The sequence below is a fragment of the Chlamydotis macqueenii genome, chromosome 2, assembly GCF_036417535.1.
Source record: "Chlamydotis macqueenii isolate bChlMac1 chromosome 2, bChlMac1.mat, whole genome shotgun sequence".
NCBI lineage: Eukaryota > Metazoa > Chordata > Aves > Otidiformes > Otididae > Chlamydotis > Chlamydotis macqueenii.
In genome coordinates this window covers 76068633-76088135 of record NC_141557.1, presented here as the reverse complement: position 1 = coordinate 76088135, position 19503 = coordinate 76068633, and positions in this window count along the sequence as shown.

Sequence of the window (19503 nt, the reverse complement as noted above, 5' to 3'; positions counted from 1 at the left end):
AGATGGGTTGTTGAGTCAAAAATATACTCCCAGATCTTATTATTTTTCTTTTCATTTGTGATTTATCATTTTTGAAAGAGCAGTATTTGCTTCTTCCAATAGAGAAAGTAATCTTTTTTTTTTTTGTTTTTTGTTTTTTGTTTCTGGAAGCTTCTTTATTGGATTTTGATGAGATCAAACTTTCTTCAGAGCCCTTAAATTCATTATCAAGGTAGTGTCTTATTCACTAATATGCAAATGCACCAAATCAGTCTTGCTTTCTGTGTGCGTGTGTATAAAATTCTTTTTTATTCAAGCACCTCTCTAATAATCTAGAAACATCGGCCAGCATAGCTGATCAGACAAACTGATGAAGGAACCTATCTAGTACACTTCAAGTATTAAAAACTAAGTTGCACTCAATCAAAGCCTCTTAGAGGAAGTCACTTCACTCATTTTAGTGCAAAGAAATCCAATCCCATCTGTGTAAAGGAATAAAATGTTTACTATCTTGTTTCAAAATCAGAATAACAGTGACTTATTTTTTTTCAGTAGAGCCACGTAAACAATATTGTAGCTCACCAGCTCACAGTACAGGACCCAGAACAGTATTGATGATGTTAATGGGTTTTCAATAAACCCTCAGAGGTTACCCTCTGGAGTTCACTAGGTAAATTACTAAAATTATATGATTGTGAGCACTTTTAAGCTGAAAATGCAGTGTATTTAGATGCAGTGCAACCGTTTTAAATAGTATGTTATGTATCAATACAGTAACAAAATGGAAATAGGAGGAAAAAGCACCGGTGGTAATACGCCATAGGATACACTCTTATCTTTTGATCTGATCACCAAGTTTGGCTTTTTGAAAATGCTATGATGTATTTATCTATGAAGTTGCTCTCTGACAATAGTGGCTAATCTACATCTGGACACAGATGTGGCTGATTGATAGTTTCATAGTTTGCATGAAGTCGTGGTGATGATGAGTCAACATAAAGTTTGGCAGCATTTTGTCCCCTGGGAATTATCTCTGGAGGTTCATGAGAAAGGTAGCAATGAGAAAGCCTTAAGAATAAAAAAGAAATATCAAAAGGATGGTATAAGCGGTATGATGTAGGATACAAGAGACATCGTTTTTTACACAGTAACAAATGCTGGCAGTGTTACATCCAGCATTGTTAGCAGTTAAAGGAACTGAAAGGCACAAATTAATTAGGTATTGAGTTCCTTCAATTTCCGTTAAGAAAAATAATTGATTTTTGCTCTGTTCCTTACTGACAGTAACTTTGTAGAGAAGATAACAAAGGGCTACCGCATTTGCCTTCCGTCACAAGCAGGTTTAGCCAAACAAATGTGGGATATATTTGCCTGCCATCATAGCAAAAGCTATGCTGATTGAAGACGAGCTCGTACCGTGGGGTGGGGTGGGAACCTCATGCCCTGAGTCTGGGCAAGTAGAGAAGGGAAGAGGCAGACGCTGTAGCACAGCTGAACATCAGTGACAGAGTTTGCTGGAGGGGAAAATTAAGCACTGGTCTGGGAACAAGCTACAATTTTAAGAGTCTATTCTACCGAGTTTAACTTACTGCCTCTAGCATAGATCTGCACACAGCGGGCACAGCGCTCACTCTGTACTTTTTCTAGGATGGATGTGCAGTTTTGAAATTAAGGTATTAAAATCTTGCATTGTGTCTTCAGTGAATAGGGAAAGCCTGCTTTTGCACTGAACTAGCGATCCCGCATAAAATCCTACAAAGGACAATGCGAAAGAGTGGAGTTACAAGCTCATATTCCATCACTGCTCTCTATATGCTATGAGAAGGAAACTATTTAGTGCTGGTTTACTACTTTGAGAATGGTAGGGGAATTCTTAACATTATAAGCCTGTAAAAGGTGGGGGAAATTACACAAAAAAAAAGAGGGCAAAAGGTGTAGGGGAATTCATATAGTAGGTGGTGTTCTCAAGATTAAATTGAATCTGAATTTTCTGATATTTTCAAAAGCAAAGTTGACTCTAACTTTCTAAAATTATGCACTTATGAGATTTAAATCTAGATCTGTTGTAAAGATTTTGTTTTCATCTCTCAAAATTTGCCATTCCAGTCTTACAGAGCATATTGAGTTGCATCATTTTTTATTTTATTTATTGTTTATTTTTCTTGAGATCTAAATTCTCCTAGAGAAACTATCTTGGCTTCATATAAAATATGTATGTCATGCTGGGCTAGATTCTGATGCTCTGCTTCATGCCAGTAACAGTTCATATGCACTTAGTTCACCAAGAAACCCAAGAAGCTTATAAAATCATAGGATATTAGAATCCAGCTCAAAGTGAGCCCCTATTCCCTCCTTGCACAAAAGCCACCAACATTTGCAGTATGTTCCAACAAAACTCAAATGCAACATTATACATTATTCTCAAGTCCAGTTTGTTAGCTAGATAATTAAGAGACTGAAAACATAGTTTCTATAGATCTGAGAACACCAGGGACAGCTCAGTTCCCAGTATTTTCCTCAACTTCTTTCGATATGTGGGCTTTAATGACTGAATCAATGTGTTGCAGGAAGGACATCAAGATTTTAAAATATTGCTGTATCATACTTAATTTGCAATGCTTTTCTTTTTCTGTCAGCACAGTTAAGATGACATTGCACAGTGATTTAGTCAAGAACAAAATGTTTTCAGGCCTTTCCCCATGGGATTTTTATGTAAGGAATAATAAAAGTAATTTTTTATATATAAATACAGCTACTTCATATTGTGTAGAAAGATCCATAAAGGATTCTGGTACTTGGATTTCTTTATTTTTACAAAAGAAAGCATATCTATAATTAAGCTTATGCCATAAAGGACTTTCTTATTGAATTTTCCTTTTGACACAATTGATTTCTGTATTGACTCTAGGAAATGGAAACCTGACATAAAAGAAGAATTTGGACTCTACGGTAATTTCATTTACTACAATAAGAGCTAACCTAGAATACAGATTGCCACCAGCTTCTTCTGCATATGCAAATGCATTTTTTTCCTCAGGGTCATAGTTGGATCGTGTTGGAGGATGACAAATAAACACAGCCAGTGATTCACCTGTCACTGCAAAGGGAGTGGATGGGAGGGAATTTGTACATAATTAGGATACCTGCCACAGAATTTTGGCCTGGAAAACATGAGCGTATAATGTGTCAGAAAACCTAATGCCTCCCTCTGCTCTTTCACACGGAATAAACATGAGAATAACCTGCAGGTGAGTGAATTTCTGTGCCAACCTGAAATAAGCATTGGCTTTGCTCCTGTTGTTGTTATTCACTACTCCAGGTGACCAGTGATATTGATGTTGCTGTTCATCTGTGTGGAGCAGCACTACTCCTGTGTGTCAGCTACGCTATAGGTCATAAAATTACAAAGTGATAGTGGTGATGTTCCAAGTGAATTTTTACCTACTGTATAATTTCATAAAACAATAAACACAAATCTCCCGCATTCATCCTGTAGCATAGTTAATTTGCAGAGCATCAGGTGAAAAATCACTGCAAGTTGCTCACCTAATAATAATAACAGTCAGCCAGCATTGCTAATAAATCAGGCTTAGACACTCTAAGACATTCTATCTAGATTATTTATTTTTTCATTACAGGGCTTGATTTTACAATTTATTATTCTTTTTATTATTTACATTCTACTGATACCCACATTTTGCTCTATTACGGCCCAAACTCAGCAGAAGACACACATCCTTGCCCCAGGGATCCCAAACCAGCTATCACAACCCAGTCCATGCATTGTTCAGTGGCAAATCCTGCACAGGTTTGGCAGCTCCAGGCATCTTCCCCCAGCCTGTTCCCACGAGCACCTGCCACAGGGACCACACACAAGTGCAGAGGTCTGGAGGAGCAGGTCCAAACACCGAGCTGCGTCTGGGGGCAGCGAGGCTGCGTCTGGTGGGGCAGGAGTTTGACTCAGAAGGGTGCTTCTGTAATAGACATCTCCTGGCAGAGTGACGATGGCTGAGTTTGAATAGGTGTTTTTCAGCTGCGAAAATCACAGCGAGATGTGGAGCGAAATGCCAGTCATTTCTGTATCTCTGAATTCATAATGTGCTGAATAAAACGTTAACATGTAACATTTGACTGTTGGAAAAGATTAAAAGAGGCTATTTTCAAATTCCCCAAATGACATGATTTCTGCAATTAGAAGTAAAGGAACTTCAAAGTCTCCCCAAAATGCTACAGTAAGTGTCACAATGCCTCCAGGGAAGAAAAGCAATAAAGCTGTCACGAGACACAGATCTTGCTTTGCCTTCCATTTTGTTTCTGGGCTGATCAGTTGTCTGTACAGCAAATAAGTGCATATACAGTTATGGCTTGCCTCAGTCTTGGATGTGACAGAGACCTTCCATCCCTCTCTCTTCCTCTGCCGACCGCTATTGGAAATAAAATCAGCAGAGCTACTTTAACTAACAGCTTGAGGTTTAGAAGGAAAGCTGGGATAGACTGTGGAGGGCACAATCTACAAAATGTCTTTGGAGATTCTCTCCTCCAATCCTGACCTGACAGTACTCAAAATCACTGATTTTCCAAACGTGCTTAAGCTCATGTATTTTTTGTGCAGATGGAGTGAATGGAAATAATTGAGTTGTGAGGAAAGGCTTTCATTTTGGTGTACTAAGAGGCTTGTGATAAGAACATTAGCACACTTATTAAAATGTCTTGTTTGTTCATGCCCCAGCTTTGAGACGGGAGTATTGCATTTTCATTTTTTTTAAAAGAAATCTAAATAAAAAGCTAATAGCCAATTTCTGAGCATGGCTGACTAGATGGGAATTCGCCAACATTAATATATTCTCATTAGAGAAATTTTATCTTGCTCTGGTTAACAGAGAAGACATTTGGCCACAGATAACAGCCAGTTTAAAAACAGGACCAGCTCCAGGGGCCAGGGTGGCTGTTTCTGACTGTGCTGCCAGCAGTTTCTGCTGAGAAACCTGTCTTTGCCAATCCTGGGTGAACCACCAGAGCCAAGAGGCAGCATATGAGCCACCATGTCGTACCTGCTTTCCTGCCAGGCTTGGGGATGTGACCAGCAGTCCCTCAGCCCCCCTGGCTGCTGGCTGTTGTTTAGGCACCCCAAGACTGTTGTGGCTTTCGCTGGACCTGTCTGGAGCCTGCCCCGCACCCGTTCCCAAGGAGAGGGAAGACTGAAGGACTGTTTCTCATGGTTTCCTTCCTATTCTTGTATCACACTGCTGTGTGCAGTGGGGTCCTGCCTCAGGACGCTACCCATGTGCAGATCTACCAGTGAGCAACAGATCGCAGTGCTCTCCTTTGGAGCTTGCAGTCCAACTGCTTTCTACAGTCTTTCTCTTTGTGTATTAGTTGTGTGACTGGAATGTCTCCACAGCCAGTTAAAACTCAGCACCAGCCTGGCTCATAGCTAAGTGTAGGGCTCTGCTGCTCACTAATGAGTTTCCAGAAGGACTCAACATGTAATGCTGAGCTCCAAGGGACCGCAGCACTGTGACCCGGATGATACATTGCAGCGTTGCGACAAGTGGGTGTTGGTAATGGGGTACACCCTCCCTGTGAGGGAGACAGCTGCCATGATCCACAGCCTAAAGTCATAGAAGCTTTTCCACAGTTAGCAGAGATTATGTAAACCCCAAGACAAACCCCCTCTACATTTATTTTCTTTTGAACAGAAGGCTAAAATCTGAATGCTGAAATGTTCCAAATTCAGTAAGCGTAAATACAGGGATGACACAAACAATAAAATTAACAGTAGGATCTCATATGAGTGTTGGTACCTTATAAAATAAAAACAACAACAGCAAATCTCATCCATATCCTCACACATTTCTAATTCAACCACTGAGAAAAGGAAGAGGAAAGGCAGTCTGGGTTCCCTGAACCATAGAAAGACATTTTGGTACCTCCTTCTTCCAACGGGGCTGCTACCGGGGGCTTTGAGATGCTCACCTTGGTGGAGGAAGGAGGGCAGTTGCCCTCAGTGCTTGTGGCACATTTGCCCCATTTGGAATCCCCCTTCCCCAGCTCCCCTCTAGAGCGGTCCATGCAGTGATCCCTTTACCCACCTCTGCCACGGCCTAACTCTAAGGGAAGAGGCCTGCCATCCCTTTAGGACATTACTTGAGTATCTGTTCAAAATTAAGATTGCAAGTAGTCTCTACACAGACTGGAAAATCTGACAGACTTGTGTACAAGTAATTACACAATAGCTTTATGCTTTGCATGGCCTCTAAGCACTTTCATAATTAAAATAAATACATAGATATTTTTACTGTAAACGTTGGTTGAAAATCTGCATAGTAAAAATATAATATCAGTGAACCTAATGTACTGCACAAATTTGGAAATATATCCCTTCATGTCAAAGTATAAATAAAAGCATCTATGCAAAGTGCAGACTATTGCAAATTTTGAGCAATGATGTTCAGACACAGATGAACAGTAGTTTAAATTATATTATTTACAGGAAGTTTTTCCTCTAGCATCAAGAAAAGGAATGTAAACCCATCAAGGAAAGCATAAATATTTTGGATCTGAATATAGTAAATCATGACAGAGCTGAAATATTATAACAGTTTCTCACGGTGGATGATTTACTTTGTTGGGGACAAAATAGTATTTCCTGGGTTGTTAATACTAGGCGGCTGTTTGGGAAAGTCACTGAGAGAGCAAAGGTTATGTTACCTTTCACTTGCTTTACAGTTTGACAAGGAATTTGTTCAAAATGGCCCTACTTTTTTCTAGTGGCTATGTTCAGCATTGGAGTATAAAAACAAAAAAGAAAGAGGGAAAACTTAGAGAAGTTCTGCAAACTGCAGGGTGAAGGATTTCCCTGAGATAATCACACATATCTGCAGAAAACCCTTTCAGACATTTATTACCCTTTTGTACAGGGATTGCAACGCTTCTGTGCACTGTGCATTTCTGTGTAACACTTCATTTGATATGTCTTAAGTGCCTCAGTTGCCATTATTCAGCAGGCTCCATTTACCTCAGTGGAGCTCAGCCAGTTTACATCAAACAAAGATCTGGCACACAATTCTCAAAGTTGTTTAAGAAATGCATAGCCCTTTTCTGTAGGATTAGTAGAAGCAGAAGACTTCCCTAAGGATGTAACATTACGTACTTCTGTTGGCAAACCACCACATAAGTGTTTAAGTACTGTTGGCATAAAACACTAATAAAAAAAAAAAACAATAACAACAAAAAAAAACCCCTTAGATATACAGGCACAGACATACATACAGATTCAAGAACATGTAATATAAAATACATATATAACCTGGGTATACAGAAATGTGGGTGAAACTCCTCCAAACTGGCAGGTAAGCATGACTTTATCCTCTATCAGGAGTATGATGGACATTGGGCTTTAAACAGAAAATATTCCAGGTATAGGGAATCTGTGCCCTTCCCTCTCCCAACTTTTGCTGTCAGGGAGCCAGCCTCTGTCATTTGATGCAAAAAGTTTTATGGTAGCTCTTTTTCTTCTTTCAATTACTTCATTGTGAAAGCTAGCAAGGCAAAAAAAAAAAAAAAAAAAAGTGCTGATGTTGGTGATGATAACTTATTAAAAAAAAAAAGAAGCATATTAACATTTCAAACACATTAAACGAAGGGAAAACAAAGCCACAAAGATCTCTGGGTAAATCTGCAGCCAGCATTAAGCAGCAGAGTGTCACTGAGGTGCATGATGTCTTCTTCTAGTTCAAAGAGAAATTAATTCAGTGAGGCTCTGTAGTTTTATGTCATGTAGGTCAGACTGAACGAGCACTGTGGTACCCTGTGGTTTTATATATAGACTGTAGAAAGTGGCCAAGCTTATGTCCTTTCTTTAAGCAGCATCATGTATTTCCATCACTGAAACAGAATCCTGGGCTAAATGGCCCATTGATCTGACCTGGTAAGATATTCCTTATGTTTTTATAATCTTATCTATAAATCTCCACCAGACGATAGCAGAAGTTCCAGCCTATGCTTACATTATGAAATATTTATCAATCTGTCTACCTAGACTGTATGCTTCCTCTTGTATTCCACTTCTTCCTTTGCCTCTATTTATTTGTTCTCTCCTTCAGTTAAGTTGTAAGTTCCCCAAGGATGGGCATATCTTTCATGTGCTTCCTGCAGTGTGACGAACATACTTTTCAGCAATACAAAAAGAGAGAAATAAAGATATTGCGTTCTCCAGGGCCACCTATTTTACTTCCCACATTGCAGAATTCCTTAAATCTGAGCCAAGGAAATCACTGGTAAAACATATGTGTCAGACGAAATAACCACAGACAGCATAGCCATCACAGCTGTGCGAGGGAATAGTTTGGCAGATTGATGCCTGTAGCTCCAACAGGTCGGGGCCTCAAATTTTGCTTTCCTTTCAAGGAGGCAAATTCAAAGGTGTCTGCCTCTAGTTGATGGAAAACACAATAATCAACAGGTTTTGTTTATATTAAAGTCAACATGGCTTTCAAGTGATCAAAGCCTGCTTGGCAGACAGTCTGTGCACACTAGCCAGCTGGAGAAAACTCCAGCCTAGACCACTGACAGAAAACACCCAAAACACTGCAAGTGGATCTCTGTCAATGGCATTACCAGTACTCATGTGCCTTTAGCAGAGGCTAAAGATGTGTAAAATAGAGAAGGAATGGAGCAGTTAATTAACAAGGCAGAAGTTATACTTAGTGACTTATGTAAGCCCTAGATTTTCTGGACTAGAAAAAAAAAAATGAAAATCATTATTAAAATCTGGAACATTTTTATAAAGCTTTTCCTGCAAATATTTCAAAACCTGTCTTGCTCATGTACACAACGCTCTGTCAGCAGCGTGTTGCTGTTAGGCCTTGCGCTGCAGAAGCACTGCCAAGCCGGTGAGGCCTCCAAGGACCATCCCAGCCAGGCAACAAGGGGCTGCAGCTCACATCTGCGGGAGATACAAGTGTGCCAGGCAATGTGGGGCTCAAGAACTGGGCTGTGAAAAATGAAGCTGGTGGAGAGAGTGCTGGCTGTTGGGTGAGCAGGGGATGACATTTCGTTGCTGTTCCTACTCCAGTCTTGCTGTATCTGGGACATAATACATCTATAAGCACAGCTTATGGCACAATACAATACAATACAATAGCCAATACAATACAATTTGACAGTCTTTTGCTTAAATGTGACTTGCAAACTAACTATTATCTTAAATTAGGGTCTTGGGTTAGGATCTTCCTTGTTAAGTATGCAGAGTTACAGAAGCTGAAGAGTTCCTACAGTTGAGATCCAAGGGTAGTGTAAGATGTTACCCCCCTGCTTCCCACCATCGCCCCACGACACGTCACAAACCTGGCAGAGGAATCAGCAGAAGACTTCACGTCACAGTCTAGCATAACAGCTCAGAAGACCAAGGTTTTGTTAATGGGGTTTGGGCTGAGAAAACAGCTAGTGAAGGGGTGCAGCTGGCATACCAGTGCACATCCTATGCAGCAGGAGAGCAGAAGCCTTTAGCAGAGATAGTCTGGGTAATAACCCTGCAAACCCCTCCAGCTCAGTTTGCTGGAGTTCACCTGTCAGAATCCCAAACACCATTTGCTTTCTGTGTTGGCCTAATATTTGCTGAACTGAGTCAACTATTTGCAGTAGAGTTCCATGAATCAGAATTTCCCCTGGGGTTTTAAAAAGTTATAATCCAATATTAGATAGCATAACATTAAATTAGGGAAATACAATCTCATACTTCAGGGCGTGTGCCAACCTAAAGCCAAAACAAGTAGGTAGGAAGCAAGCTGAGCCGTGAGCACGTTAAGCCATAAATATCGCATACTTTCTTCTGGGTACCTAGTACTGGGTGTTGTCCAAGACAAGAGACTGGATGAGAAAGATTAAATCTGGTCTGACAGTTGCATTTCTCATCGTTTTTAGACTAGTCTTATGATGTTAGACTAGATATTTTTGCTGTTTCTTGACTCCTTATAGGTTACGTAGAATTGTGTAAACAATTGCACTACACACTGATAAAAATGTAGCACAAGAAATAATCATGTAAGCAGTTTCAAGAAAGAGCCATGTAGTGATGTGCTGACAAACTACTGTGTATTTGAGCGCTCCCACAGTAAATACAATGTTTGGCACTTACAGCTATTGCAATGCTAATTCATGTCCCTAGGTAATTAGAATATGCCTAAAAAGGCACTGTACAAAATCATTTTGATCCTCATTCATCATGAATGCCTAAATAGCTTTGTGCGTTAAAGTAGTGTGAAAAAAGATGAACAAAGGACTTCTAAATAAGTATATGAATGAGGATCTTTTTATGTCCAGTTTCCTATTTGTTTGTAAGGGCCTTGTTGTACAATACAGCACTGGATTTCTCCTACAGTTTCTGCTGTAGTAATGCACATGAGCTGTGTACATCTACATACGTATACCATTCAGGTAATATTCCTTGAGTGTAACGTGGTTTTTGCCCCTTGGTGATACAACACACAAGAAAGAGCTCCACAATTCAAAAACAGCTAAAAGGCTATTTAGAACATAATATCTATCTTGATGTCTATGGAACACTCATTTCAGACAAAATTAGGAGAATCAATTTATTTTTACATGGAGTAGCTTCTGAAATTATAGGATTTTTTCACAATCTGTACTTTATCCCTCCACCTCTATTTCTGTTCACCTGCTGATGTGAACACATAAGTAAAAACAAAAACGGATCTGGGCTATACTGGTTTTCTACAGACATGACAGTAAAGTAACTAGTCACCTGAGTAAGTGTCCAGAGACTGTGACATTATCCATGTACTGCAGAAACAGATCTCTTCAAAGGTATATAAGAACCTACATCACATTTTCACAGACAGAAATACCCAGCTCTACTCCAAGTCAGTTCAAGACTCATATAACTATATTAACAAGACACTGGACCTAAATTTTGTCACTAGGGCTGAACTCAATACCATGCTTAGATAGATATGTTACTTCCAGGTGGAAATAGCTCCCTTCTGCTGTGCCTGGAGCAAACGCACAGTTGGTCTGCACCTGTGTAAATGTACTCTCTGTCTGAACATTGATTAAATTAATGCTGTAAGATTCCTTGTGATGATAGGAGTACAAATGTGAATTTCACCTTGCAAGTGCAACCAGTCACTAACTGGGAAAGCAAGAAAAACATGTAATATGGTCGTAATTCCCAACCAGCCCCTGCAGGACTGCCCACTTAGAGCATCTCCATGCCCCAACAGCACATAAGGAGGTGGAGATCTCCCCTGGCAGAAACTGCAGTGGGTGCAAAAGGGCAGCTGGAAGTGTCACCAGTGGAGGGCCAGAAGGAACTGACAACAGTTAAGCTGTAACAAAGGAGACAGTCTCTACACCAGCATCAACACATGCTTTAGGATGGTCCTGCCATCTCCTTTCTTCTTACCCCTTTCATCTCACTTCTGTTGTGCTAAATATCTAAAAACTGGTTATGCGGTTAGTCTCTGAGGGACAGAACAATGTGTACAGGGACTGCAAGAAAGAACACCAAGCTTTTAATAAAAAGTTGTAATAAACTTGTTACCGAGTCCTAAATTCAAGTTACATTTGTACCGAGTACTGGAATTAAAAAAGTAGTCAAGTGCTTTTTTTTTTCGAAGTGCTACCCAAATAATTGAAAAAGAAAAAAAAAATACTAAAAAAAAGGCAAGTCCAAAATAAATGCTCCAGACTTCATTTTTCCCATATAAGAGGAAACAAGCCTATCCAAAAGAGAGTCAGCCCAATTTCTGCTGAACTTCATAACTTTAATAAGCAATCTTCCTTTAAAATCAATACCGAACCAACATAGCGATATGAGGAGTTTAGTATTACAGTATAATATAAAAGCTGAAATACTAACATCCACAGTTTTCCTTGACATCAAAGGTCACATTTATGAAAGATTTTACTCCCACTCTCCTTTTACCTGATCCACATTTCTCAGTTCTGCTTTGAGACACATGGACAAAACGTATTACAAGGAACACCCAACAACTAGGTTCAGATTAGATGATTTTTGTTTCCAAATAAAAAGTGCTAGCTAATAAAATCTATTCTCACATCTCTCAGGAACTGTGTTCCATTATTCATTTGGAGAAGAAAAAATATTGAATCACTTCATGTCCACATGAAATAGAAACCCACTTTGTCCAGTGGCAGAATGACTGTCTCCTGAAGATCGAACTTAGTGAAGCAGTTTTTCTATGGAGGAAATGTTTCCTTTGTTGAATTTCTGCAAAATATGAAAAAGTGACAACATCCATAACTAAAAATTGCAATAAAATCTGTAAATCAAATTAAAACTATTTATTTTAATGTTGTGAAACTTTTAGGTTGGTTTTGTCCTTTTTGCAGTAGTTTGTGTGTTTAGCTGCCCTTTAACATAAATTATCTTTAAATTTAAATTGAGGACATTTTGAACCAAAAAGTAGAATGCATCATTAAGAAAATGTTGGAACAGATATTACATCAAATGGCCAATTCACTGATTCATTCACTTACATGCTTTGGCTTTAAAAAATTGGAAGTGAATCAATTAACTTTTTAATTGAAAAGCCCCTGTATTGAAAGGCTCTAGATGAGGTAACTAATGTATAAACTAGTTTGAAGTTCCAATTTAAATACTGGTTTAATTGTTCATAGTTGTTGAGGAACTCTGAAATGTAGAACTTATGTTTCATGTACCCAGCTACATAAAAACACTAATGCTGGGACATTACCTCCGAATTGAAAAAAGATTCCAACACACAGAAGTTTTCTAATTTCTCTCTCTTATATCTCCTGCTATGAATCTGTTGTTTTGATCCAATTACAAATAAAAAATCTAACAAGTTGAAGATATTTACTTTATTTATTTCACTAAAATCTATTGAACTTATGTCTTCACATTACTATTATTGTCATCTTATTCCATTGTTCCCATAATCAAGTAGACTGAATGCTCTTCAAATATTATCTTATGCTTATTTAGACATCAGTCCCTTGGGTAGTGGCTCTATTCATATGGCAGAAATACTTTACAAAAACTTTATAAATCCTTTGCAAGTTCAAGGTCTCAGACTACAAATAAGTAGTCTCTGTGTAGTATAAGTGGTGTCCTAGGTTGTACAGTACTCAGTAAAGTGAAGTTGTTGCCCTTTGGAAAGCATATGAGACTTCAACATATCAATTCAGAAAATAAAAGAACACTGAGAAAGTGACCTCAAAGAGCACAAAGTAAATTCCAGTACTTAGAAAGGTAGGATTAGTTTCTTTGGTGAAGCTGACTTCTTTTACTGTATGAGTCTCATTCAAATACTCAAAATGGAACTTATCTAATTTCATCCTGGATTTGTTTCTACCAAAGTCCATACTCCTTCTGATGGACAGTCCAGGAACATTTGAGAACAAATTTATTTCTATGTGTATGATATTTTTTGTGGTCTTCAGGATGTATGATTTTATTCTTGTAGCAATCTTTCCCCCATTTGACCACCCAACATTTCCTTTGTTTCTTTTGCCCTTCCAAGGGCCTGGCTCACAAAAACCATTTTGGTAGCTAATTCTCATCAGAGTAATATTTAACCTGTTGATTTCATCAAAGGAATCTGGCCTTTATTGCCACAGATACGGAAGATAATTAATTATGTGCATTATCATTTCCTATGGTTCAGACCAGCTACTGTTCAGGATATAAAGTTTTTTTTGTTCTCCAACATACTAGAGCATTTCTGAACACTTTGAAACATGTTATTCCTAGTACTTCCAGTAGTCAACAATTTGAAGTATATGTGTGTAATTGACATTGTCAGAAACATGGAAAGACATATGGTTGATTTTTTCTTCTTATGGAAATCAAAGATTTAATATTTCATTTCAGAAAAAAAAAAAAATGCCAGACCAAAGGAATGCCCTCTGCTTGTTGCCTTGATAGTCAGGAGATGTGAATAATATTATTGATGTGCAAACACAAAGAGCTGGAGGCTTATAACACTGTTCCTGTGTGACTGAAGACCTGCAGGAGGTACTTGATGCCAATAGGCACAGGATGTTTATGATGTAAGGGAGCAGAAATGACAACTGACCTTTCCTGGAGTCATAAATGAGCCTGCAACAACTTTGGGGCTCAGTTTCCCTTCAAGTGCCTCTTTCATCTTCGCACTCCACATGATTCCATCCTTTTGGATCCCTTGCTTCATATCACTGTGCCATAGTCATAGTGTATATTTTAATCACTGAAATTTTTATCCTCCCATGAGAAACTTTACCTTTCCTTTCTACTAAAAATCTTTCTGATGAAGAGGATGTTCTTCTCTACTCCTGCCTTTCCTTTCCCTCAGATATCAGTGCCATGCAAGTGAGCATGCTTAGGGCAGGCTCAGTCCTACCATCCCTCCCACTGCTCCCAAAGTGCTCATGAACTTCAAAAGAGCCTGGAAGTGACAAACTTGGAAGCCTTGGATATTTGCATTTCACTTGGGTGAGTTTATCCTTCACTCCTCAGCACTGCCACCGAAGCAGCCCTGCTGGCATCTAGCAGAGCACTGGGTGTGAAAAACTCAGACAGCTCCTGAGCTGCTTGCAGCAGCCTGTTGTAGCCTAGGAGCATCTCAGATACCACTGGGTCTTCAATTACATATAATCACTAAAAGTTGCTGCCACAAGGCCAGGATGATAGAAACCTCAGATGAATTATTTGGCTGCAATTTACGACATATAAATATACCTGTCCACATTCTGAGCCTAAGGAAAGTAGCATTCATATTCTCTGCAGAAAATAATCCACAAGTAATAATTTTATTACTTAGAGGTGCTGTGATAAAGATGATGATAGGACACAAAAAAAAAAAAAGAGTCTCTTTATTTTTCCCTTTGACACTGTTTTCAATTGTCCTTGCTCCTTTTGCTCTTCATGAATTGCAAAAAATGGTAATAGTAATGCTCATTGGTAAAGTATTTCAAGATTAACGGTGCTGAGTATTACCCTCATTTAATAAGGGGGCAGGCCAGGATATGTCAGCTATGATACAGCTCAGTAATTGTGCCACAGACACCTTTAAACTGCCCTGGCTTTAGTCTGCATTGTGCTCCTAATGTCAGAAATGCAGCACAATGACTTTGGAGTCATTTAATATCTATTTCATATAATTCCATTGCTTAATGCATAAATAACTCTGTGATATCAGAAATCCTGGTATAGTTGCCCTACTGTAGTAATTTAACCTTTCTCTTAGACAAACATATTAAAATGTCAGTAAAACTGCCCTCGTTCCTACGCCCTTAACCATCTCTCTTTTTTTCCTCTTTTGATTTTCTTGCTGTGGTAAGGTTGACACCCAAAATCTTCCACTTATGAAGTCCAATCTGAAGTGTTCCATAGCTTCTCTGGATAAAGCTGCTGGGTCACTGTTTTGGTCATTTCACTTGTTCCAAGAAGCAAAAGCCTCATAAATCTTTTGTGACATAATCACCATCTTGCAGCACGTGATGGCCATGGGTTGGACCCTACTTAATTGCCTTTGCACTTCACAATTGGTTATTGTGGAGGAAGATAATGGATTTATTTTAAAAAATAAAGTAAAAATTCCCAAATTAAAAGTTTTCAATTCCATTCCTGCTAGACTGCAAAGGCAGCAATATTCCCTGAGATGAATAGCAGAAGACAGTGTAACAAATTAATACAAATGAAGTCATTCCTGAGTGACTCCATCTGCTTTGGAAATGAGGCTCGGACTTTCCAAAATGTGGCCATGATCCAGATAATTAGGCCTGACTCCAAATGAAGCCACACAGGTAACTTATAGCTTCATTAACTCTCCTCAAGAAGGCAGGCATCCAAAAACTAACCTTAATAGAGCAGCATATGATCCACTGACAATCTGTTTGATATTAAAAAAAAGAACTTTGTTTTTACTATGTTACATGAGTATTAGACCAATAACATATGCACAGCAAAATGTTAGGTACTGGACATGTTCTTGTACCTTGCATTACATGCCAGTTACTATATCCAGAGAACCGGGATCATAATTTTTTGTTTACAAAGTTTAATCAAAATACATTAATAATCTACAAAACTTAAGCAAGGCACATAAGGTGCCTGCAAGTGTCTTTCCTCTGTAATCAACAGGAGGATTATTAGGTAATAACAAATGTTATTCATCTTCATAATGGCTAAATGACAGCCTGCTTAAAAATAACAAATGACTACTCTTCATTGACTATTACAGGGTGAATATGACCTTCACGTTCTTTAAGCAAACAAGTCCTCTTTTCAAAGACTTCCCTGGTTCTTTAATTGATAATGATGAGATGCTTTATCTCTGCTGAGAGGAAAAAAAAAGCTCTCGTTATACCATTTATTTAGGCTTGGAGGCATTTTATATAGTCCTCTGTCAGAAAAGATACTGAGATATAATACCGACTTTTTCATCAGTAATAAATTAATGCATAATTAAAGTGCTTAGTGAGGTGCATAATGAACTCCTGTGAGATGTTTCCCCCTAATGTTTATCAGTCTTCTGTGTGATTTTTTTTCTGTTGACGTGCTGCAATAGAACTGGAGAAAATTGGGCTGAAGGAAACCTCAAGAAGTTCTCTCATACATCTGTCTGTCCCAAGACAAGAACAGCAATGCCTCAGCCATCCCTGGCAGAAGTCTCTCTTACTGCTTCTTGAAAACCTCCAGTGTTGACAATTCCTCCCTCAAGAAAATCAGTTCCAATCCTCGCTGCTAGAAATAATTTTGTAACATCTAACTTGAATCTCCCTTTTTGTTATTTAAGCCCAAGTGTCTTGCAGAGTAGGCCCTGGAGTTTCCAGACTGAAGCTCTCCTGTAGATTTAATCTTACCTTCTAACCAAGTTTCTCTGAGCCTGAAAAGAGTAGAGCATGTGCAACAGTTTACACACATCAGTAGTCAGACTGATGAAGATGGAAGCTTAAACAAGTGCTGCCTAATACAGTAAAAACAGCCATTCTTCCTAGCAGAAGTTTTGTACAAAGACTTTTGTGTGTGTTTAGCTAGTTTTGTCAATTTAGGCTGCTCTGATCCCTGCAAATGAAGGTACAGAAGTTCTAGCCTTTTACAAATCCTGACAGCCAGAAAGGTATCTGTGCCTCCTGCTAAACCAACGCACAGGTGTTATACCCTCTAGTAAGGTAAATTAGGGCACTCTTTTGTGAACACTGTCTACAGGTAAAGCAAAGAACAGAGTAACTACCATGCTTGCTTCTGCAATTTGAAATATGTTGCTGCATTTGCCAAGTCACAGCCATATTTGACTCACTTGCCAAACAATTTACACCCACAGGATTCGAGATGAGGTGGAATTAACAGCTTGCTCCTACCTCTTGTTTCTCTCACAGCACGATGGGTGTTGCAAACAAAATGTCATTTGCCAGATATACTCAAAGCAGAGAAAAAGTGATATTAACATTGGTGGAGATCGTTTTACCAATCTTAAACCATTATTTGGAGTGAAGACTGCTGTGCATTAGAAGGAATCTTTTAATCATGCTCCATAAAAAGCAATCCAATATTGAAACAACTGCAATATTGGCTTTGCTTAGTCTCATATTAATTATAGCAGAGCATAATGCTCTGTGTTAAATTTTTTGTTGTTCATTTTAAGGGGAAACAGTGATCCGGATCATTCCTACTTGTTCTGTTTTGCTCTAGTATCTCACTCTTCCCGCAAATCATTGTGTAATTACTTATCACTGACTTTTCTTTTTTTCAGGCATAAAATGCAGGCATTGATTTTTTTTTTTAACACACTTATTGAATTATCTCCATAAATCAGCTAATAATTGAATAAATACTGTCACAAACAAAAGTAAATTGTATCTTTTTCATTTTCCTGGGCTACAAGTATGCCGAAATGAAAACCTGTGTAATAGATGTGTACACACACACTCACATACACGTGAATAGACTGTTTCTTATAAATATATAAGTTATAAATTCTTTTGATCACCTCTTTTGACAGATATGACAAAAATCAATTGAAAACCATTCATTAGACATTATTAGTAATTTTCTGATTATCTGGTTCAAGCTAACTGGTCATGGCAGGGTTTGATGTTCTCAGACAACACATAGTCAAAAGCTAACTACTATTTGCTGCAAAAGGAACATACCGATTGTGCCCTCAGCCTTAAAGAGATGATTTGTTAAAGTTATCAGCATCGCCTCCTGTAGTAACAGCACTTTCCTGTTTGTGCCAAATTTGAGAAAATCAGGAGACTGTGAAAGAACAAGCTGAAAGGGAGTTTTCTCTCAAAAGATTTTTCCCTTCTGGGTTTTCTTCTTCCTACTCACCCTTCTTCTCAAGAATATTTGCTATCAAACTACTTGTGTTTTCTGTATTTCTTGCTTGTGTCAGGATTTTATGTGCATTGTCTTCTATGAGAAATTACAGACTTATCAATGTGTTTTTAATGTGAAAGCTCTGCCTTTCTTGTTAGAATGGTGAATTACAGAGTGGCAGGTAATATTGAACAGGAACCTGTTTTCCTAACCTTTCTCCAAGGCAGAATTACAGTCATTTGTTAAATAAACTGATAACAGTATAAACTTAATGCTGATCACCTCTCCATTTATTATTTATTGGATGCAAGATGACTATAGGACAAAGACTGCAGCAATATTAGTAACTATGGGGTCATAAGCTGAGGACTAGCACACCAGACTTCATTTGCTGGTTTGTGCAGAGGGTACTACCATATTTTGAAGAGCTGAACAGAGCCAGGGGGTCGCATTCCTCATGATCAGTTAGGGTCTGCAGTGTGTGCTCCCGTATTTGCTTCATCTAACCTCAGTAGAAAAAGGGCTGTCTCAAGTGAGAAGTCATTCAGTGAAAGTTACTGGCAGAGTAACCTAATATAGTGTTGATTAGCAATAGGAAGCTAGTTTTAAGGTTAGAAAATGCAAATAAAAGACTGCAAGGCCATGGATGGACAAAACATGGGGAGTTCCTGGTCTGTGTATGGGGGCACAGGCAAGGCAGCTTCCCTGGGGCTCTTTCCAGCAGGATGCAGACAGGAACGGGATGCCTGTGTGGCCTTGCTGCAAGCCGAGGAGTGAAGGAGTGACGCACCCGATGCGCCTGGGCAGGGAAGGGAAATGGCAAGACAGCTGGGAGGGACTCCCAGCTTTGCCCATCAGCTCCCCAGGGAGGAGATGCTCAGCGCTGGGTGAGGAGTGAGTGACAGGCATGAATGCCAAAACACAGCGGGTGGGAGCCAGGGAGAACAAACGCTGTCTCTCTGTGACTTCAGTTTACTTCAGTCTTTTTCTGTTTTGCACAGGGCTGGTGACAGTCACACCTGAGCTCTGAACAGACAAATAATTCTGCTCACTGACATTCCCCTCCAGTTTCCTGCCCCAATTTTTTTTTTTTTCTGGTGCTCCACAGACAGCTAAGGAAGGACCAGTTTTCTCTCCAGAAAGGCCTGCATTTTTGGTAAAGGATGCAGTGTGTGTTGTAATTTGAAATCAATGATGCACTAGGAAGTGAGGAA